The 19672-nt window shown below is 38.5% G+C and overlaps 1 protein-coding gene and 1 pseudogene across 11 annotated transcripts in view; both read right to left on the bottom strand.

Annotated features, from left to right (window-relative positions):
* foxp2 (forkhead box P2) overlaps nt 1–19672 on the bottom strand; it is a 525031-nt gene that overhangs the window by 242952 nt on the left and 262407 nt on the right. The window lies entirely within an intron of this gene.
* LOC120534545 overlaps nt 1–19672 on the bottom strand; it is a 56112-nt pseudogene that overhangs the window by 1696 nt on the left and 34744 nt on the right.

The raw sequence follows: 19672 nt of genomic DNA, 5'->3' as shown, positions 1-19672 counted from the left end.
GACAGCAAACACATACTCAAGCCTCCCACCGGTTTTGAAAAGCTCCGTTTTCAGAATCAACTTTTCTCTTGGCCATTGTTACGGGATAGCTTTGACTTTAAATTAGGTTTGTATGCATCAACAGACGCTTGACTGATCTGACGTAATTGACGCGAGAATGATCGCAGGTAGCCAATCGTTCAGTAAGACAGCTGTTGCGCCGTATTATGGGATTTGTAGTTTGTGTGTTATCCCATTAAAAAAAGATATAGAAAATTATCTTGCGGGTCGGATAGAATTGTACGCCGGGCCGGATGTGGCCTATGGGTCTTTATATTGACATATATGGTTTAAACCAACAAATAGTATGGTTTTCCTTACCTACACTTGGTATTCGCTCAAATTCTTCTATTTCCCCCCATGCTTTTGCAGTTGCCTTTTCACAGAACGCTGAGCTTAAGGGCCATTTATACTGATTTGGCAGCAGGCGCGTGCATGTACGTTACTTTTCATGTTGACCGGGATTTATGGAGCGGAAAAAAGTGGAAGTTGGCTGACACACAGATTTATGCATCTGGATTTTTTTGTGCGTACGCACATTTCCATTTTTGGCCATATGCCATGTTTTAGTGTGAATTCTATGCACAGCGTTATGCATGAGGCCCCTGGTGCTGCTAAATGTCTTCTATTTCACAATTATTGAAGCAAATATGATTCTGGGAACACTCAAAGCTTTGGAAATGATATTATACCCTTGCTGTGATCTATGTCTTACCACAATTTGATCACAGAGGTCTGCAGAGAGTTCCTTGGACTTTTATTACCTGATTTTTGCCCAGACATGCATTGTGAATTTTATGACCTTACTTACAAAAGTGTTCACCTTTCTGAACAATATCCAAATAAATTAAACACAGGTACACTCTAATCACATTCTGGACATATTAATGATCAAATAGAATGCACCCGACCACAATTTAGAGTGCCACAGCAGAGGGTCAAAATATTTCATATAAATTAGATATTTCAGTTTTTGAGGTTTAATAAATTCGCACGTCTTCCTGAATACGTTTTTACTTTATCAGTATGGTTTATTGTATATGCTTAAAACTAAACTTACAATACAATAAAGTAAAAAAATGAAGGGATCTGAATACTTTGTGAATCCACCTTAGATAGATATAAACTTATATAGATTTTTTTTAAATTAAGAACTGGTAACACAAAACATTAATGTTGATATCACTAGTAATATAGCAACATAGCTACATAAAAACACTACTGCAGTTAAACAATTAAAACAGTTCTTCTGTCTACTTCGGTGTAAGACAGCATAAACGAAGAAACAAAGAAACAATCACTGAACAGAAGAGGATTAAAACATAGCAGCAGACTTAAATTCTATACTGATATACTGTGGCATATGAAATTGTAGGTTATGCAAGAGTGTGGATTGACTGCCGAAGTCCAAATTTGCATGTTCCAATTGACTGCAGGGTGTCAAGAGGTTTATTTTCTGCTGGAGCACTATTGACTAATGTTTTTGCACCTTTCATTGGCCAGACAATCTACTAGCACAATTTCCATTATAGTTTAAACAAAATTTATGGATCCCCCATTACTGTTATTATTCACTTAAAAGGTAAAAAGGACACAATTATGCATGTCTAAATTACTATTTTTTATTTACAAACCTGCATTCTTTTCCTTTTTCATAATATTTTGTCACACCTAAATTAATGGTAGTATAGTATTTGACTAATGTTTCATCTATCAATATTAAGTATGCCATCGAAGAAAAAAAAAAAAATTACTAGTTGAGTGCTTAAAAAATTCAAAGTTTAAAAAGAATGCAGTAAAAAATGTCTGAAATAAGCTTACTGTAACATAATTCCGATTAGCAAATTCATGAAGTGGAAGACATCTAAAAAACAAATTTACACATTTTCAAAACAGCATTTTCTTCAATCACCAGATATTCTTTCACATAAAAATTACTAAGATGATGTTTCCACAACATGGCTCAGAGTACTCTTGGGGGAAATCTAGCAAAATAGACCTATTTAATTTTTCATGGGGGAGGAATACCAGGAGTAATAACCAATATTCCTTTTTCCATTTTCCAGATGCTTTATGTAATTCTGCATCTCTCTAAACCTAACCCTTACGTTTTTCCAGAAAAAGAAGTACTGTTGAGACACAGATGAAAGGCAAGAACTGTTGAAATGTTAATTTTACCATCTGCTGTTGAGGTCTGCTACCTTTTTTGTTTTTTTTTTCCCCACCCCCTATTCCCAATGGTTTAGTTCTGTTTTATGAATGTTGTGGTATTTCACTTGTTTGAAGTTAAAAAACTTGGAGCATGACTTTGACTTAAGAAAACAGAACACCCTCTACATAGTATGACACACTGACAGGTAGCCTTTGATCCAGCCCATTAAAAAAACAAAAATGACACCCCTCCAAAAATATCTTTATTACTCTATTTACTGATCTTTCTACTACTGAATTTTAAAGGACTTCGTTTTTGCCTTCATAAACATAATGAAGTATATGATGTTGACAGGTGTTGATTATAAAGTAAATAAGTATCTATAACCCAACATAACTAAAGGAATAAAAGGAATTTTCTGTAGAAACCATTATTTTATAAACAAAGTTTTAATACGGACATTTTGGCTTTATTTTGTGCCTCACTCTTTGGCTAGGTAGCTGCCAATTAGGAGAAGATATCCTGTAATGTTTGGTTTTTGGTTTGGTTCATTTCTCTTGGCTATGAAGTGACTGTTTAGTCTGCAAGGATATGGACCAATGCTATTCCTTACTGCTGGTTAAGGGATGTTTGCAGAGCACAAGTAAAATTTGCAGAGACATTCTTTTTTATTTTTTCCTGTTCTGGGAGAAAGAGGCTGATTTGTGTTCATGTTTCATATTCCTTTTAGATATTTAAGTACAGCCGTTGAAATCTATACTTCATATGACCTCATTTTTCTGCCTGTATTTCATTAATGACTAACTCTGTTTAGGGCTCAGGGAGTGAAATATTTTTCATGTGACACTGCTTAGCTTAAGTGCAGTACACCAGCTGCAAAAACCACAAACCATCTGATTCTGTGGCTTTGAGGGTGTGAAAAGTTCAGTTGCTTATAGTGAGCCTTGTATTTATTCAATCTGGAGTGTGGAAACGGAACTACTGCAGACTAGTTAAAAAAATGAAATAGATAAAATATTTACTTTTTATTCTCAGTAGCCAATTATCAAATAAAAGAGGACAATGACATACTGCAGTAAAACTATAAGAGAATGCTCATAAAGGTGGCACTATATTTTTACCAGTTTGCATTAACAATTTCTTGTATTTCTTTGTTAAGTGCAATCAAATGGTAAAAACAATAAGTCTAATTAATTTCATAACTTTTAAATAACTTCCTACAGCACTATTTGTTTCGTGCCACACTCTTTCTTCTGTTATACAGTAGGTTAGACTCATTACAGCATGTATACAAAACTTGTGATCAGCATTTATGAATGGCAGAGACAATCTGGAAACACATTTCAAAGAATACACTTAAAATACATTAACATTCAAAATATCATAAAAATTATTTGAACCATATTGTAGGTGTGGCCAGGAGTTTGAAAAAGCTTCAGATAAGATTCAAGTCTTCTTTTTAAGATAATCTGTACAAAAATGGTGTTTTTAGTGGAGTTGATTTAAAGTAATTGTTTTGTCAAATACACTGTATTTAATTCCTTGATTTTTGTTGTTGTCATTGCTTTCATCACCAGTTTAATGACCATTTTCCAGTTTTACCAAGGTGAGTCAGTTGACTAGAAAATCTTCTTACTTGAGTTTTTTTAGTAGCTTTTTGTACACCTAATTCCAGAGTTTGTTGTGAAATGACGAAATATTACTAAACTTATTCTATGAAAGGCATTAGTTTAAGTAGTAATATCAGTATGGCCAAATACCAAGTGTTAACTTAAAAACGTACTATAACACACTGCATTATCTGTCCTTTGCATATAAAGAAATAAGTTTTGAATGGCTTAACCTGATGAAATAAGACATTAGTAACTTAAGTTTTTCTGACCGAAAAGTAAGAAAAATATGGCATCAAAAGTGCTTGCTCTCTTAAAAAAATCATGGCTTCTTAAGATGCTGCTGAACACTTGAGTGTTGCTTCCTCTATTTGAGTGTGCTTTTGTGAAGGACTGGTATTCTATTCAAAGGAATGTTTCTACTTTGCTTCTAATTAATCCTTTAAATTCAGCCTCAACTTTGATTGTTTTCGGCTTCTTTGATTTAACTGGCATCAAATTCTTCATAATTAACTAAATATACAGTTTTATTTTACAGTATTCATTCAAGACCAAAACTCTTTAGCACTAGGGCTTCATCACTTCAAGTTTTAAACCCTTACCACACAGTGTGCTGCTTGCTGCTGTGTATTCTTTTATTACCTGTCACTTTAAAATTAAATTTCATTACATTTACTATATAATTTAAGGTGCTGTCTCTTTTCAGTGCTCAAATACTCTATGTATTACAGTAGAAACTGAATTTTGGGAGGGTGACTTTTGATGGGCGATTAACAAACTATTTGTTCTTTTTGAATGACTCTTTCCAGTGAATCATATAAATCAATTTGTGAACACTAATGAATCAGTTCAGTGGAGTCCAATGTGAGTGATATATAGCATGGATGTCCAGTATGATATCAGCAGCATTTTTCTTTTGCTGTAGCAGGTTAACGTTTAAAGTGCATGCACAAGAACTACCAGATTCATGACTCTCTATTTATTTGATGTGTGAACAGGTCACTACCTTGAGAAATTTTCTAACAATCTACATTCATTTGATTCACAAGTGGCACAGTTTTCATCAACTTGTGATTCAGTAATGAAATGTTGTATTTTAATTATTTAAGATCCAAATGTTATCGTGTTGTATTTGTAAAAAAGACAAAGATATACATATTATCATGTTAAAATATATAATTATTCATTTTTAAGTACTATTAATTACATATTTATATATAATTAATCTATACTAATAAAAGGCAAAGCCCTCACTGACTGACTCACTCACTCACTACTAATTCTCCAACTTCCCATGTAGGTAGAAGGCTGAAATTTGGCAGGCTCATTCTTTACAGCTTACTTACAAAATAAGGCAGCTTTCATTTCGAAATTCTACGCGTAACGGTCATAACTGGAACCTACTTCTGTACATATATACCCGTCATAGCCTGCAGCTAGGTCGCCGTGTGGGGCGGAGTTGCGTCCCTCACCGTCACGCCTCCCACGTAATTGAGTGCCTGCTCATATAAGGGCGTCCGTCAGCGGCAATCCAATAGAAACACTCTTCCGTTAAATATTCAGACGAAGATAAGATGGTCAGGGTGGTGTTTGGGACAAACTCAGTGAAACTGCGAGAGAAACTTTTAAGTGCCGGGGTCTTAGCTAACATTAAATAAAGCCGGGACATCAATCAATCATGCATGTACTCCGAGCGGCTCACGTGAACTGACTGTGAACATAGTACACAGACAAAAAGCAAGAGTTCCAAAGAGCGCTGAACAAACATATTCATAAGTGAAGCTACTGCGGAAACAAAGCACACGGTGGAAAAAGTCAATATCCAGCTAAGGGAAGACAGTGTGTAAAAAAAAAACAAAAAAAACCTGTGCATGCAGAGTGTGAAGACGAGCTGTTTATTGATGCAGTAAGTAGGGAATCGATGAATGAAACCTGATATCTTTACAACGGTTGACAAACACGGACTGTAACTTGAACACAACATATCCTCCAAATACAAACCTGATTGAAAGAAATAATGATAATCAAATCCTTGATGACAGCAACACTCATAACAGTGACAAAACAATTACACTGACAATCATGTTACGTTATTTTTAAAATGTTTCCTTTTCTTTTTCATAACTTCTGTAGCTCACTACTTCTCTGCTGTGAAGCGGGGGTATTTTGCTATATATATATATATATATATACACACACACACACCCCAATCTACATACTGTCAAATAGACGAACCACACGCTGTGGCGCAACGCGATGTATATATAATATATAGAAATAGTTTTACTGTCAAATAATAAAAAGAGTACGCAACACGTGTTTTGCCCTATTTCTGGGCTCATCAGGCGTACACACTCACTGCACCCCCTCTTGGGAATCGAACCTCGGATGTCAGCGATAGAGGCGAAGCCACGGCGTGTGGTTCGTCTATTTGACAGTATGTAGGGGGGTGACCGAATGGAGGGGGGAATGCTGACAGTGCGTGGCACAGGAAGGGTGCCCAGGCAGCGGTTCTGCCCCTGTGTTTCTCTTTGTTACAGGGACGGACCCCGGACAAGCAATAGGACCCACTTCGCTGGGGACCTGCCCTCAGGAGTCGGGCCATCTGTCAAAAGATCTCTCCGCTGGTGTGCGGGTGCCACCACGGCTGGAAGAGGCTGCAAGGGAGCGAGTGGTTCTGAACAAAGGGGCGCGGAGGCCTCGGAGTGGGTGCCGAACGAGGGGCCCCGGGGTGCCGGTAAGAGAGTAAGAAGGGGGAGCGCAACCTGTGCGAGGCACAGGAGGGCACCAAGTGGTGGTGCTCAGGCCGCTTCTCCGCCCCTATTCCTGTTTGGAGAGCAGGACCGGACCTCGGCGGTCCTGGAGTAGGACCCGCTGCCCTCGCGGGACATGTCGCTCCTCCCGAGTGGTCTTCGCTGGCTGTGGGGCACTGTCAGGGATGCCAGGGGCAATGACCCGGCCAGGACGCCATGAGGGACCGGATGTGGGTCTGCGCCCACCCTGGATAATGTGGGGGCCACCGCCCTGGTTGCTTTGGAGCCACGGGTTGAGGGCATGGAAGCCCAACCCCCTAGGGGCCTGTGGTCACCACCAGGGGGCGCCCCAATGCCTTGGGGACCCGTTACCTCAGCACTTCCACCACAACCGGAAGTGCTGTGGGAAGATTAAAAGGGACACCCGGTGAGCTGCTGGGAAAACAGCCGCCACGCTGGGGCGTGGCCAACAGGGGAGTGTCGGGAGCACCTGGAGCTGATCTGGGACATGGATAAAAGGGGCCGTCTCCCGTCAGTCAGGGCTGGAGGTGGCCCAGAGAAGGCGGCATTGTGTGGCCAGGACTGTGTATTGGGGTTTGTGGTGCACGTGACTGTGTCCTTATAATTGTAAATATGGTTGTAAATAAATGTGTGGTGGTGGAAAACAACATGTCCGCCTGTCTGTGTCCGGGCCCACAATGTATATAAGAACATTTGTATGTATATGTATGTATGTATATCTATATATGTTTATATGTGGGTGTGTATATATATATATATATATATATATATATATATATATATATGACAGGAACACTCATAATAGTGACAAAACAATTACATTGACAATCATGTTACGTTATTATCAAAATGTTTCCTTTTCTTTTTCATTACTTCTGTAACACACACTACTTCGCCGCTGCGAAGCGTGGGTATTTTGCTAGTCACATATAATTTAATAATCAATATTATTTATATATTTACATTCACACATATAAGTATTAGATGTAATCAGAGGGTCTCCCTGATACCACATACATCAGACTATAAATGAAAATAAGCGAATCAAAAGAATTGATTCACTTAACACTAGAATCCCTGAAGCCTATGAAAATATTTGTAATTGTTGAGCCACCTTAAGTTCCTTTGCACCTCTCGTCATCAGTGCTTTTGCTTTGCAAGTGTGTCAATCAGAACTGGCAGCAGGTAGCCAGTTCACCCGTCCCCCACCGAGGCAGCTGAAGTCAGACACAAAATTCTCACAACTGAAGTCTGGTTAATGGAAGATAAAATAAACACTTTCGGAAAGGTATAACAAAACAAGTGTGTTTTTATTCAAGAGTAAAACTGAACAACAAGTGACAACAATTTAACAAGAAGCCATGATTCCCCATTGTTTGTATGTCTGCTTATATCCCTTAAGCAATATCTTTCACACTTACCATAAATTTACACCAGCTGTTACAGACTCAAATCAAATGTATGTTTTTAAAATATAATAGTAATATTAATAGCAGCTCTCTAATCAAAATGCTAACTGCAGGAAGGACTCTGAATCGATCCCGCATTCTCTTGATTATGAGACAGCAGCCCTTACCTCTGCATCAACCATGCAGACAGGTCTATTTTGCATCAATTTGATATTTGAGATTCAGTTTTTTCACATTGACGGCAACATGTAAATTGAACATTTTTTTTTTCTTCGGTTATGTTTTTGAATAAAAGCATTGTTTTGTTATACCTTTTGTGAAAGTACTTCAGTCCACACAATATACACTTCACGTCAACATTTTGTTATTAACACTATAACATGAAAAAATTTTCTGTTTTAGTTATGTGTTCAACATTTCATGCCTTGCGTTTCCTTTACAAAGATCGTTGTAGACATAGAACACCCATGAAAGGCATGTATTCCAAATAATGATATATTATTTATGCTATGCAATTCCAGACACTTTACACCCAGATACACAGAATTCAGCTGTGAGAATTTTGTGTCCAACTTCAGTTGCCTCTGTGGGGGATGTGTGAGCAGGCCGCTTACTGCCAGTGCCGAGTGAAAGTTGATAGGATTTGGCTGGCTGTGACAGTGTGTTGTGTACTTTTCTTTAAGCTGTACCACGAAAAAGTGCTGATCAGGAGAGCAATAATTGTGTCCTCTTTTCTTTTATGATGCCCATTATGTAACATTTATGATGTTACAGTTTTTCTCACAAAATTCAAATCTAACTATATAAGATTGTATGACTGTGGAAAGATGGGAACTGTAGTTTTTGAGATGTGCTATGAAGATTAATGCCAAAGATACTGACTAATGTAATGTACTTGATTATTCCTGTACTTTGATGGAAACAAATCAGAGCAATTTTAGTCATTAATGTAAAGTTTTTACTATATACAGAATTGCAATTTATTTATAAAACACTTTTATTGAGTTGCATTATATACAGCCTAGGGTAACAAAAATGATATCAAATTTCAGTACTTTTCTTAGGATCCACTGTATGTTCTAAACATCAAAATAAAAAGTAGATATTTCTCTTTCAGAATATTTATAAATGGGAGAGAAATTATATTTTGTACATAAATTACATCACAAGACATTTTAAAATTCAATTTTTTAACCAAATATATTTTGAATAGTATTCTTATTAGCATAAATGTGAGAATAAGCTTCCAAACACCAGAAAAGTGATGCATATGTATCGGCAATAACCAAAAAAAGTGGTTATGAAATTTCCACAGCTGTTTTTTTGTTTTGAAGTACTATCAAAAAAAAAAAAAAAGATTTACTGATAGAACAAGTAGTGCATATCCAAATGCAGGCCAAAAATTGCTCCTTCAGAATATATACATCTGGTGAAGGAGCTATATTCTCATTTCATCCTCTTAAGCACTTTCTCTGACAAAGGTTACATAGGCAGCAGGCCAAGCAGGTCAACCCAGACTCTTCTGTTCCCAACTACAGATTCTACCTCTTCCTGAGGAATTCCAATGTGTTCCCAAGTCTGCAGAGAGATATAATCCCTTCAGCATGTTCTGGCTCTGCTGCAGGCTCTCTGCTCAGTGGGATGTGCCCAGAGTAGCTCTAGGAGGAGCCGCCTGAGGGACATCATTACGACATGCCCAAATTACCTCAACTTGCTCCTGTTGATCCAGAGGAGAGATTCTACACGGAGGCTCTACCAAATTACTGAGCTTCTCACCCTATCATGGAGTGTCATCCCAGCCATCTTGCAAGTAAAAAATCTCAGATATAGAATGAAAAGTAAAGCAAAAGCTTTGTTTTCAGACTCAAATCCCACTCACCACCACTGACTGGTACAGCACCTGTTAATGATTTCACATGTCCTTTTTCCATCACTCGAGAAGAACACCCTAAAGGACTTAACTCCTCCATTAACACCTGCAGAGAGCAGTCACTTCAACAGCAAGTCAGTTGTGTCAAAGGATACAGTCAGATGAGACAAAGAGGACAGCATGTTCTACATAAAGGAATGATGCTACCCCTCACCTCCCCAACTGTAAACCCTCACATCCCCTGTTGCACACAAACAGGAATGGGGACAACACATGTAATGTAGCTATATTTAACAACTATAAACTTGAAACTGGAGGATACAGGTCCTAGTAAAATACCAAGCTGCACTTGGGGACTTAGGTATCCCTGGTAAGGTGAAGTTTTTTAAAGAAACAAAACAAAAATCAATTTAAATTTCATAAGCAAATGTCAAATGGTATAGAAAGAAACACAAAAAAAGGAGGTGCGAGGAGGGGAGTGGGCCTTAAAATGGACCATTACTTATACATTTAAATATACTTCATGTGAAAACAAAATATTAAAAGGCTTTATTTTAATTCCATTCCAAATAGCACTACTGTTTCTACATTAAAAATAATTTTAAAAACATTTGGCATATACATAGAAAATTAAAAAGCACACACCTACACAAAAAACAATCAATAACTTCATGTTAAAATTCCCAAATCCAATATTAAGGGGAAATTAAAGAAATATGTTTAGTTGTGTCTATAGATTTTAGCACTTAGCAATTTAAGACCAAATTAATCTTAATTTTCGGATAGAGGTTGCTTTGAAGATATGTATTGACAACTACAGTGGAACCTCGGTTCACGAACGTCCCGGTTCAGCATTACAACTTCGGTTCCACGACCAAAAAGCGCCAAACTTTTGCCTCGGTTCACAACCACACACTCGGTATATGAACAAGCCAGTTTCCCTTGCCTGCCTGAGCTGAGCTATAAGAGAGAGAGAGAGAGAGAGAGAGAGCGAGCGAGCGAGCGTGCCTGCTGGGGAGGGGGAGGAGGAGATTGCTGCACGTGTTGGCTTGCACTTACTGGCTGCAGATAGGCAGGCTGGGGAGGGGGAGGAGGAGGAGGAGATTGCTGCACTGTTTGCCTGCCTATTTGCAGGCTGTTCGTGCTAGCGCACCATCCCCCACCACAGGCAGGCTGAGAGAGAAAGAGAGAAAGAGAAAGTGAGCAAGCCGCGTGGCTGCAAGAGCTCTCTGTTCATTGTTCTCCTTCCATTGGCTTCTAAATAAGTGAATAGTGGTGAGAAGAAAATTGAAATCGAAGTAAAGAAAGAAATTACAAGAGGTGGAAAAACTGTTTACCAGTTTACTCATTTACAAATCTGAAAACCCTCGTGCTTTCAAGCAGCACAATGTAAACAAAGCCAGACTGCCAGCAAACACGAAGGGTTGGGTCACAAGGAGTTTGTTTTTGGAATGGCTGCATGAGGCTTTCACTTCCACCAGCTAAACAGCTAAAAGCACCAGAAACCCAAGAAATCACAAGAGAGAAAACACCTGAAGGAAAACACTTCATGCCAGAACTTCGACTCATGCAAGGTTAGTTTTCTTGGTGGTTTGTACTGTACTGTACAGTAGTTTTTGTATTACAGATTTTTCAAAAGTTAGTTTTTCAGATCATGCTGTAATTTGTTGCAGTGTTACTTTTCTCTTTTGTTCCAAATGTTCGTTTTTTTCCCTGTGCTTAAAACTCATTCAAAAAATTGTTTACATGGAGGACTTCATCGTGTGATTTGTTGCAATGTTACTTTTTTGGTTGCTTGTGAGTTGGTTTTTAAATGCACTTCAGATTTGTCCGCTGTTCGTTTTTTTCTGCTGTGCTTAAAACTCATTTTAAAAACAATGTTTACAGCGATCAGGCTTTAAATTTAATAGCGTGATCCCCTGCAATCTTTCTTTTTTGGTTGCTTGCGAGTTGGTTTTTACATGCACTTCGGATTTGTTCTAATCTTCGTTTTTCTTCTGCTGTGCTTAAAACTCATTTTAAAAAAAATGCTGCGCGAGCACGTGCTACAGAGAGATTAGAGAGCGTGAGCGAGCAAGCGCAGAGAGAGAGAGGGCAGCTGACAGGGGAAGGGATGGGGGGGATAGGGGGTGTGTGTGTGTGTGCGCTACAGAGAGAGCGCGTGAGCCAGCCTGCTCCTGTAGCTGAGGGAGGGAGGGAGGGGCTTTGGTGGTGTGTGTGCTACAGAGAGAGAGAGAGAGAGGGAGGGAGAAAGTGTGAGCGACCCAGCTTGTGTAGCTGAGCAGGGAGCCTGGGTGTTTTGTGTCAGTGTTATTCAATGTTTTTACATTAGTTTACTATTACACTGTGCATTCTATGGTGTAATTAACTATATTTGTGCTTAATCTTTACATATATTTACATACAGTTTGTACGGTCTGGAACGGATTAATTGTATTTACATACAATCCTATGGGGAAACTGCTTCGGTTCACGACCAACTCGGTTTACGACCAAAGTTCTGGAACGAATTATGGTCGTGAACCGAGGTTCCACTGTACCTAGTATTTTTTTTTATTATTATTATTCTTTGACTGCCACTGAGATGTACAGAGAACATAAATATGTGCATATTAAGGTACAGTCTCTAATAACTGCCCCAGAGATTGATCGGGTTTACTGTTCCACCACCAGGACGGAATCCACATTGTTCCTCCAGTATCTTTGACTCAACTATCAGATGATTTTTTCCCTCTGGCACCCTTGCATATGCCTTACCTGGAAGACTGATAAGTGTACTGCTTAAAATGGGTTTAGAAAATGTATGCAGTAAGATATTAATTTGTAGTCAATTTATTATTATTATTTATTTCTTCGACTTCGGCCTTCAGTGGGAACACTTTTGAATCTATTCTACAGTTCAGTGGATCATATTAATTACTTAAACTTTTCATCCACATTTACTTCTGTAGAATTTGCTAAGCACCGTATTTGCATTCAGGTCTAAGTCCTTTTGGTGGTGTTTATCACAATTTTTGGCATCCCCCACTACTATATGTTTTAAAAGGCACAATGAAAAAGTATTCTACTGTATATATACAGGTGCTGGTCATAAAATTAAAATATCATGACAAAGTTGATTTATTTCAATAATTCCATTCAAAAAGTAAAACTTGTATATTAGATTCATTCATTACACACAGACTGATGTATTTCAAATGTTTATTTCTTTTAATTTTGATGATTATAACTGACAACTAATGAAAGTCTCAAATTCATTATCTCGGAAAATTAGGATATCAATTAAGACCAATGCAAAAAAAGGATTTTTAGAAATGTTGGCCAACTGAAAGGTATGCAACATGAAAAGTATGAGCATGTACAGCACTAAATATTTAGTTAGGGCTCCTTTGGCCTGGATTACTGCAGCAATGCGGCGTGGCATGGAGTCGATCAGTCTGTGGCACTGCTCAGGTGTTATGAGAGCCCATGTTGCTCTGATAGTGGCCTTCAGCTCTTCTGAATTGTTGGGTCTGGCATATTGCATCTTCCTCTTCACAATACCCCATAGATTTTCTATGGGGTTAAGGTCAGGCAAGTTTGCTGGCCAATCAAGAACAGGGATACCATGGTCCTTAAACCAGGTACTGCTAGCTTTGGCACTGTGTGCAGGTGCCAGATCCTGTTGGTAAATGAAATCTGCATCTCCATAAAGTTCATCAGTAGCAGGAAGCATGAAGTGCTCTAAAACTTCCTGGTAGACGGCTGCATTGACCTTGGACCTTAGAAAACACAATGGACCAACACCAGCAAATGACATGGCACCCCAAACCATCACTGACTGTGGAAACTTTACACTGGACCTCAAGCAACGTGGATTCTGTGCCTCTCCTCTTTTCCTCCAGACTCTGAGACATTGATTTCCAAAGGAAATGCAAAATTTACTTTCATCAGAGAACATAACTTTGGACCACTCAGCAGCAGTCCAGTCCTTTTTGTCTTTAGCCCAGGCAAGATGCTTCTGACGCTGTCTCTTGTTCAAGAGTGGCTTGACACAAGGAATGCGACAGCTGAAACCCATGTCTTGCATACGTCTGTGCGTGGTGGTTCTTGAAGCACTGACTCCAGCTGCAGTCCACTCTTTGTGAATCTCCCCCACAGTTTTGAATGGGTTTTGTTTCACAATCCTCTCTAGGGTGCGGTTATCCCTATTGCTTGTACACTTTTTTCTACGCCATCTTGTCCTTCCCTTCGCCTCTCTATTAATGTGCTTGGACACAGAGCTCTGTTAACAGCCAGCCTCTTTAGCAATGACCTTTTGTGTCTTGCCCTCCTTGTGCAAGGTGTCAATGGTCGTCTTTTGGACAACTGTCAAGTCAGCAGTCTTTCCCATGATTGTGTAGCCTACAGAACTAGACTGAGAGACCATTTAAAGGCTTTTGCAGGTGTTTTAAGTTAATTAGCTGATTAGTGTGGCACCAGGTGTCTTCAATATTGAACCTTTTAACAATATTCTACGAGATACTGAATTTGAGACTTTCATTAGTTGTCAGTTATAATCATCAAAATTAAAAGAAATAAACATTTGAAATACATCAGTTTGTGTGAATGAATGAATCTAATATAGAAGTATCACTTTTTGAATGGAATTACAGAAATAAATCAACTTTGTCATGATATTCTAATTTTATGACCAGTACCTGTATATATATATATATATATATATATATATATATATATATATATATATATATATATATATATATATATATATATATATATATATACCCCCGCTTCACAGCGGTGAAGTACTGCATTCAAATTTTTATTAAGAAGAAAATTAAACCTTTTTAAACTGTGGGACAATATGCCAATAATTATTTGTTAAGGATCTCTTTGTATACCATGTTGTCAGTTTAGCCCTCCGGTTGTAACATGACCAAGCTGTGCGCTGAGCTTACTCTTGAGCATGTAACTTAAGTTGGCCATGTGAACAGTAATCTTGTCTCAAATCTCACAGCTTGGATTGCTGCTGTCATAATCGGTTTGAGTTTCATGGTTTGTTTCAATTACGACAGTATTTGCAGGATTTGTTGTGTTGAAGTGACATTTGGCATCTGTCAAGCGTTGTAAGCACACAACGGTTTCATCGATAAAATCACATCCAGCTTTTGAGAGTTTAAACATTCATAAACATCAAAGTGTCCACTACTGAAATCGTCACCTGTGAATCTAAGATGTTTAAGAGGCATTGGCGGTTGTCCAAAGGTGTAAAATATTTGGCCATTTCGGTAAACTTGAAAGCGACAACCGAAACAATTCAGCGGCAGCCATCAACTCACATGCAGAACCATAGGTGAAGGGCTTAAGCATTTCACTCTTCTAGTGCTCCTGTGTAGTATAATTATCTCCTGTACCGTCATCAGTCCACACCTTGAACCTGTCCCAGTCATTCAATACATAAGACAGAATGTTCCTCCGGATAACAACAACAACAACAACATTTATTTATATAGCACATTTTCATACAAACAGTAGCTCAAAGTGCTTTACATATTAAAGAATAGAAAAATGAAAGACACAATTATAAAACAAAATAAATCAACATTAACATTGAATAAGAGTAAGGTTCAATGGCCAGGGGGGACAGAAAAACAAAAAAGCTCCAGACGGCTGGAGAAAAAATAAAATCTGTAGGATTCCAAACCATGAGACCGCCCAGTTCCCTCTGGGCATTCTACATAACATAAATGAAACAGTCCTCTTTGGATTTAGGATTCTCACGGAAGGGCTTGATGATGATGATGGTCACGTAGACTTCTGCCTTTTAATCCGTCCATCATTGTTAGAGCATCATGAAGCTTTGAGTAGGTGGTGGCATTGCAGGCCACCACCACAAAGAAACCGGAAAAAGAAACAGAAAAGAGAGTAGAGGTCAAGATCAAGAGTGAGCCTGATATGGCCGTGCAATATGTAACAAAGAGAATGGAAAATGTAGGTGGTATCTCCGGGCATGGAAACCACTCGGTAAGTGACAGTTCTTTGATCGATAGAATTTCTTGAAGATGGGCCCATAAGTAACAAAGACTGTTGAAAAGTTCAATATGGCGGACGACAGTGGCATCATACTACCGAAATAAGTACGTACATTAGGTTCAGTTAGTGGAGGGAAGCCGCCTACCAAATTTCGAGAAGATGGGGCCATAAATAAGAAAGTTCAACATGGCGGACGTTGTTGAACGTTATGACCATTACGCGTAGAATTTCGAAATGAAACCTGCTTTTGTAAGTAAGCTGTAAGGAATGAGCCTGCCAAATTTCAGCCTTCTACCTACACGGGAACTTGGAGAATTAGTGATAAGTGAGTCAGAGAGTGAGTCAGTCAGTGAGGGCTTTGCCTTTTATTAGTATAGATATCTATATATAGATATCTATATATATATATCTATATATATATATCTATATATCTATATCTATATCTATATCTATATCTATATCTATCTATATCTATATATATATATATATATATATATATATATATATATATATATATATATATATATATGTATTTAACCCTCTTATCCAGGTCAGGGTTGTAGGGTGACTGAATCCTATCTCAGTACAGAGTGCAAAGCAGGAAAAACAACATCTGAACAGGATGCCAGCCCATCACAGGAAGAACAAACACACACACACAAACACACACATCAATTCAGCAACACCAATCCACCCAACCAGAGCTTGCCAACCAGAAAAGTAAAGCAAGATTGCATTTAAATTAATAAAGTTTACTGTACTACGTATGATCTACCCATGTTGTTGTTCTTCAATGACACAACGTGGTTGTTTCAGTGCACTTTGCAGTTTACTGTGTGGACTTGAACCCGGACACACAGACGGACATCTTATGTTCACCCAACACACGTTTATTATACGATATTTACAAATAATAAAGTCAGTGCACTTCCCAGTGCCTCCAGCACCGTTCCCCCAAATGTCTAGGCCTCACAGTCCTTGTGCCTTTCACCTGGCCGCCTCCGATCCTCTCTCCAGCTCTGTCCACTTCCACCCGATTTCTGCTTTTGACTGAAGGGAGGTGGCCCCTTAAATAGGAACCCGGATGGGCTCCAGCTGCTTCCCGGCACTCCTCCATAGATATGCCCCAGTGTGGCGGAAGTGCCGGGTGCGCACCCGGAAGCCGTCCGGGTGTCCCCTGTCGTCTACCTCCAGGGATATTCAGGCACCGGGGCGCCGCCTGGCTGGCTTTTTTATGGTATACACAGTGTAACATATTCAAATCCTCTCCTCTTCAGTAATAAACTATGAAAAGACAGTGACATTCCTTAGCTTCATATACTGCAAACTAAGGGAGTGCAATCCTTGCTTTAACCATACATGACACTACAATAGAAGACATTCTGAATTTCATTTCAGGAATTATACCAAAAAACTGCAGATTGAAAGAAACATACTAGAATTAAAACTGATTAATCAACATCTGACCAAGTAAAGCTTTCCCTGGTTTTTGTCCAGGATGTTCAGTTATACATTATCACTGAACTTCCTGCAAAACAATTCTTGGGAAACTTGGTTAACGACTATATTCAGTGCTGTTATTCTATCATTTTTTTCTTCTTACTGGTATACTGTATGTTTGTCTAAAGCTTTCGTTTCTCCCCCATAGACGATACATTATGATGAGGGAGAGTGCAAAGAAAAATTATGCAAATATTGAAAAAACAAATGTTTGTGTGTTTTAGGAATCCACCTGTTATATTTTGTGTGAAGTTACGAAGGTTCTGCAAGGGTTGTGTGGACTTCTTTCTCTACATAAGCTGTTTTTCCTCCTGTATTAAGACATTAAGCTGCAGGTTAAATGTGAAATTCAAATGGGCTCAGTAAAATATGGTGTGGGTGTGTGCACAACTGTACCCTGAGATAGACTGTAGTCTCATTCAAGTTTGTTTCCTGCTTACATGCAGTATTGTTCAGATAGGATTTTGTCCCCCCAAAAAATAATAAAAATAAATATCAAAAAAAAAATATATATTATTATAACAACAACAATAAAGGCATGAATGGATGAGCTTTCAGGGCTTCTACTAACATAATCTGGGATTTATACACAAACAAACAAACATATATACATACATACATACATACATACATACATACATACATACATACACAGACGTGCAAAAATATTTAACCCCCTTGAAAGTCATTGTAATTGTCTGCTTGACAATTTACATATTTATTCACTCAGTATATTTAATGTGAACTCTTATTCTGTAACAATACATTTCCAAAATCAAAAAGTGATGAACCTTCCACTTTCTGATAATGGATCCAAGAGTACTTTATGGAACATTCAAAGTCTTCCAATATTTTATTTTTTGTAGCCATTTGCTGCCTTGTGCATTTCAATGACTTTGTTTCTCACATCAGCTGAATGCTCATTTCTCTTAATTTTTGGAGAGATTGTCCAACAAAGACTATGGCCCTTACAAAAGGTGCTTTTAAATCCAGAGAGATACAGTATAAAGGAGTCACAAGCAGTACCTAATTAAGTTTAATTACTGTCAAATGACTGTCACCTTTGTGACAATTGTCATTTGTGTAACCTGGGAGCTTCCAATGCACAGACGTTTAAAATGCTTTAATGCAAAAACTAACTTTTCAATTTTTCTTTTTCAGTTAAAAATCTACAGAAAATTATTTATTTATCTGATTGTATGGGTGGTTACCTACCAGGTAATGCATTTGGTTGGTCTTCCAGTCGCCAAACATCCACCACGGGCCGTATGAGTTGCGAGAAGCATATATACACACATATATATATATATATATACACACACACATATATATATATATATATATATCTATACTAATAAAAGGCAAAGCCCTCACTCACTCACTCACTGACTCACTCACTGACTCATCACTAATTCTCCAACTTCCCGTGTGGGTGGAAGGCTGAAATTTGGCAGGTTCATTCCTTACAGCTTCCTTACAAAAGTTGGGCAGGTTTTATATCGAAATTCTACGCGTAATGGTCATAACTGGAAGCTGTTTTTCTCCATTTACTGTAATGGAGATGAGCTTGAACGCCGTGGGGGCGGAGTTTCGTGTGACATCATCACGCCTCCCACGTAATCACGCAGTACATAGAAAACCAGGAAGACCTCCAAAAAGCGCTGAAGAAAACATGCATTATATAATTGAGAAGGCAGCGAAACAATAAGAAGCGCGAAAGTGACATATACAACCATATTCATGAGTTCTGCTACTGAAACAAAGCACGATGTAAACCTACACTTTAAATTAAGTTCATAGACAGGCTGCTGCTGGCGCTTGTAATTTAGTGCCTGCCCATATAAGGCCGTCCGTCAGCGGCAATCCAATAGCAAACTCCCACTAAATATTCACGGGTGAAGGACTGTGCTTATGCAGAGGAAGATGAGATGGTCAGGGTGGTGTTTGACACAAACTCAGCGAAACTGCGAGAGAAAGTTTTAAGTGCCAGGACTAAGGTAACATTAAATACAGCCATGGACATAGCACGAGATGGCACCAGCACAGCTGGGAACCTTCGATGCATGTACACCGAAGGCTCACGTGAACTGACGAGTGCACAGATAAAAGCAACAGTTCCAAAGAGCGCTGAACAAAACCGAATTACACAATTGAAAAGGCAGCAAAAATATGAAGCGCCTGATAAGCATATTCATAAATCCAGCTACTGCGGAAACAAAACACGGTGAAAAAGTCAATGTCCCGCTAAAGGAAGACAGTGTAAAAAAAACCCATGCATGCAGTGTGTCAGGTCTCAGATAAAG

Source organism: Polypterus senegalus, chromosome 8 (genome assembly GCF_016835505.1).
Source record: "Polypterus senegalus isolate Bchr_013 chromosome 8, ASM1683550v1, whole genome shotgun sequence".
NCBI classification, from domain to species: domain Eukaryota; kingdom Metazoa; phylum Chordata; class Cladistia; order Polypteriformes; family Polypteridae; genus Polypterus; species Polypterus senegalus.
The sequence above is the reverse complement of the archived record's forward strand: the minus strand, read 5'-3'. Positions and strand labels throughout refer to the sequence as shown.